Genomic DNA, 5,000 nt, shown 5'->3' on the forward strand with positions numbered 1-5,000 from the left:
TATGTATTACAAGCAGTTTCCTTGGGTTTATGTCTTAATAAAAAAAGAGGAATGTTTTGTCATCTTCAACTATCTATATGGGCCACTGAGCAATGCTTAAAACTGATATAGGAAATATCATATTCATGCAAGAAAATTATATGAATATTTAATATGAGTATTGAAGAATAATTAGACAAGAATGATGAGAGACATATTTGTTTTCTCACTTATAAATTTCAATGATTTTTCCTGTTGTTTGATTTTCATTGTATCTGTAATATAAACTAACAGATAGTATAATAACTCCCACTTCTTAACTCCTCATTCCCTATTCATTGTCTGATTGTTGTGTTTTTTTTTTTTATTGAATTGTATTTTTTGTCTTAAGTTATCTAAAGTTGAAGCATAATGGGTAAAAGAAAATAAAACACAAGACCTCAATGTTGTTTTCTCTGTGAATACCTACATACATAGACATGTATGTGATAGGGGGTTCACAGTTGAGAATGTTTATAGATATCATTTACTTTCTCAAGAAAAAAAAAAAAAAAGTGCTTCTGATACACTAGTTATAGCACAAGTTGATAATGCTTTACAGTGAAAGAAGAGGGAATGCAGATTTAATTATTCGTAATCCAATATCAGTCATGATCTGTTTAGGAATAAGCTGGAATGAAATTAATTTTGTTTTATTAAGACATTTGTGCCTGGATTATTTTTTAATTGATAAGAAGAGATTGGAAATATTTTTCAGAATTTCACTCTTAAAATATTAGACACTACTCTGTAAAAGTGACAGATCTTGATAGGAAAATATCACATAGAAAGTTTGGAGGATTGGTAAGAAAAATTCTTAAAAGTTAGATGATATACATGTAGCTTTATATCTACATGTTGCCTTATATGCACAAAAATATCAAACACAGTAGAGAATGTATGTAGATAAAATTAAATAAGGTTACAATTAGATGAGAAAAATCTTGTGACATTTTGAATCCACTGTGATTCCTATTGAAACATCAAAAAATGTGTTTTATATATTTTATTATTACAGTTATAGCATATGTAAATTAATATAGAAAATATTTGTTTCAAAATATGTGTGTGTGCATATGCGTATGCGTATGCATGCGTGTGTTTGTGTGTGCATGCATATGAATAGAAATGATAATTTAGCTTAAAGCTGTCAAAAACATATAATTCTAAACTGACTAATTCTGCACCTTTGGTTATTTAGAATCACAATGTCCTCCACATTTTCAGCGTGTACAGTACATCCATGCTGTCCTTTTAAAAAAAGGTTCAATAAACATACAAACCAGGGTACCATTACACTTCCAAATGGTCTAAAGAGCAGAGTTTGTCAGTTTTGTATTTAATATATTTTTGACATCCCAAAAACTTTCAATTTGATTTCCTTAGCTCAAATTGAGAAAAGAAACTTGTATTATCCTTTAGGATTACTGTAAAAAGGAGAATAAATTATTATTATCACTTATTATTTATATAATAATAATGATAGTATTAATAATCATTATCATTCTTATTATTATCATTATTAGTAGTAGTGCTGATAGTACTAATAGTATCATCATCAATAGTCATATAATTATTATCATTATAATTTTTGTTATTATTATCATTGTCATTATTATCATCAGTATCATTAACATTTTTTTAGACGATGTTGGTCTATGCTAATGCTCACCATACCTAAACATTTTTCCCATTTTCTTCAAAGGTTAAATAAAACATTCAGCGCACATTTCCATATATGTTATTTGTAATTGAAAGACGACCTTTAGACTGTATTATCAGACAACATGCTATTTACCAGTCTCTCTTGTGTTTCGCAGCGGCACAGTGCAACTTTGTCAGAAATATTACTTTTCCTGATAAGCACCACATTCAGAAACGACTCCTTCATGTGATCCATATACACAGCCTCTCTCAAAATCCCCCGCAAAGGAACCGCCTTGTCGTGTCGCAGGGGCTTGAACTCCTTCCTCGGATGAGCCTGCTCTGAATCTGGCCAGTCTCTTCCTGCCGCTGAGGGGGGGCTTCCAGCGGCGGGTTCTCTGGGGAGGGATGACTAAGTGTTCCTAGGAGCTGATCTAGTAGGTGGGGTTGCACCCCCCCTGGTCCTCTCCCCAGGGGGGCTCACACCTGCCCATGCATTTGCTGTGCGTGGCGCCCCTGTGTGCTGGGAGATGGGAGTCCTGGAGGTTGAGCGATGCTGTGTATGAGTATGCCCTGCGGCTAGCAACACGCCTCTTTGGTCCTCTATTCAGGCAAGACAGGGGGCCTGATCTCGACTCAGTTAGGTCAATTGGCTCGTCTCTCTTTTGAGATAGGCTAGGGTCAAGCAGCCCCTGTCTTGCAGGCAATTGTATGGTCTTGTGAGTGCCATCAACGCGAGGCAGGGGTTGCGTATACTCCTATCACCCCTGTGGCTTCTAAGCATGGCCTCAGTGCACAGCTTCCCCTTGTTAGACTCCGTGGTGGGTGGGGGCATGGGAGGATGAGTTGAACCACTAACATAAGGCAACTTTCACCAAACCCTTGACTGATACCCCTGCTGATGACCCCAGCAAGAAATCGACCAAGGCTGTCACTTTGGACCCTTTCAAGGTCCTCTGTGACAAAAGTAGAAAGAGGGGTAAGGCTCTGGCGTCGGTTCAGAGAAAACCTGCTCAAGAACCTCGGGCTGGACCCTCCAAACCAGCCCCTGGCTTTGACAAGTCTCTGGCGTCGGTTCAGACGACGAGTCAAAACAAAAATGGAAGCCAGGTAGGACCCTCCAACCCTGCTTGTCCCACTGTCAAATCCCCGGCGTCGGTTTGGAGGACAGGCAAGAAGCGGCTTCGGTCGGCTTCGGACTCGGAGGACGAGTCTGTAGCCCCAAGTCGGTTCCCCCCAAACCGGAAGGATTCAACAACGCTTACCAGATGGTACGGGCACTGGAAAACCAGAGACAGTGCCGTCTGACGATTAGAATTGCCAGAGACAATGGCATGATAATCGTACCGAGGGACCAGGCCACTCTCACCTTCCTCCAGGAGACAGACAAGCTCCTGGATGGGCAGAAGGTGAGCCTGTCGGCTCTGACTCCCGAAGAGAGGAAGTCCAAGATGGTGCTTCTTGGCTTCCCTCTGATGTATGACCTTGAGGTCATCACGTCTCATCCCAAGGTGGTGGGAGCTTCCCGACTCCAAAAGGAATCACCCAACCAGGCAAGTCCTGGTCACTTTGAAGGGAGCCCCATTTGCGTCCTTAGACCTTGCCAATTGGGGCTCCTACAGCCTCAGGACATACGTTCCTGACCCGCTCCGCTGTTTCACGTGCCAGAAGTACGGGCAGCACCAGGCCACTTGCTCGGCAAAGCCAAAGTGTGGTGTCTGTAGTCAGGCACACAGTCCTTGTGTGTCTCAAAGCACACAAGGAGGGCAAGCGGGACACCACTGCAAAGTGTCCCAACTGCCACAAAAAGCACCACGCCTGGAGCCTCGGCTGTTCCGCAAGGAAGGAAGAGGCTCTTCGGCGGCAAGAGGTCGCTGCAAAGCGACCAGATTTTGTTCCCACCCCTCCAGGCACTTATTTCTGGGGGCAGAGCAAAGGGGTAAGGGCTACCCCCCCCCTCTTCTAAGAGGAAGGTCGCACTGCCCAAAGCGATACCACCGCCAGACACCTCCAACACAAAGGAGTTTCCGGCTCTGGTGGGAGTTCCAAGACGGAAACAGACCAAGAAGGGGTCTGGGAACACCACAAAGTCTACCCCAAGAGCGGAAGAGACCAACTTTGTTCACAGAGAAGGACTTGACGCTCCTGCTGACAACAGTCGTCACAACAGTTGCGACAGCATTGGGGAGGACCAGTGAGGAGACGGAGAAGGCAGTCAAGGTCGCCATGACGGCAATGACTCAGACTGTTGCTGCTTGAAGGAGAGGGGGATGAGTCCTATGGCCTCAAAACCCACTCCAACTCAAGGCGAGACTCCTCTCCCCACAAACCCCCAGGGCGAGAATTGTCTCTCCACCCAACCTGCGGCCAAAACCACACTGACAGAGCCTGCACCCAAACCCCAAAGGGTGAGGAAGCCACGACCATCCAGAATGAAGGTCAAGGCAACCAAAGGTTCTCCACCTCCCAGGAGACCCAGCCCTACTAATGGCTCGACCTGTCCTGACGACAGTGACGAGTCGAGTGAGGAAATCATGCTCAGTGAGGAACTCACCAAGGAGTTGTCAGACTCCCACACTGGGGCGTCGGACACTGAGACCGATTATGTCGACGTCATTGACGACACAGACTTAATGGACTCAGATTAGCACAATGGCTTCTAATCTAAGCATACTGCAGTGGAATATCAACAGCTTTTCAAGGAATGCCCTTCTCCACGCGATCGTGCGATCTCGGAACATTGACGTTGTCATGCTCCAGGAGACCCTAACAGGGGAATCTGTTCGCTTCTCGGGATATCATCCCTTTGTGCTGCCAAGTATGCAGGGCACCAGAGGTTTGATTACCCTTGTGAAGTCGACTATCCCCTGCTCCTTGATTGCCGATCCTGTGCAGTGTGGAGAAGGCGTCGAATTCCTTGCCGTTGAGATCCATTTGGCCGGGGGTCCCCTCAAGCTGTACAATGTGTATAGCAGGCCAAAATGTAGGAGCTTAGATATTAGTGAAGTCTGTGCTGCTGCGGCACACGAGCCAAATCTCATAGGGGGAGACTTCAATGCCCACCACCCCATCTTTGTTCCCACTCGGAGTCGTAATGTGACAGGATACCACATAGCTTGAGTCGTGCCCCGAGATTGCTCTTCTCAACATCCAGGAGCCTACGCACGTTAGCGTGGGGATCCTTGACCTTACCTTTGTCACTGCGACTCTGGTTGAGAGAATTAGTTGGTCTGTGGACAACACTGCCACGAGCAATCATTATGGGATAGTCACCACATCTTGGATGCTGGCCCGGCACCCATGCATAATCCTCGATGGAAGTGGACAGGGCCAACTGG

Source organism: Penaeus japonicus, unplaced genomic scaffold (assembly GCF_977035675.1).
Source record: "Penaeus japonicus unplaced genomic scaffold, GWHDUDI00000001_assembly GWHDUDI00000035, whole genome shotgun sequence".
In the NCBI taxonomy this organism is placed as follows: Eukaryota; Metazoa; Arthropoda; class Malacostraca; order Decapoda; family Penaeidae; genus Penaeus; species Penaeus japonicus.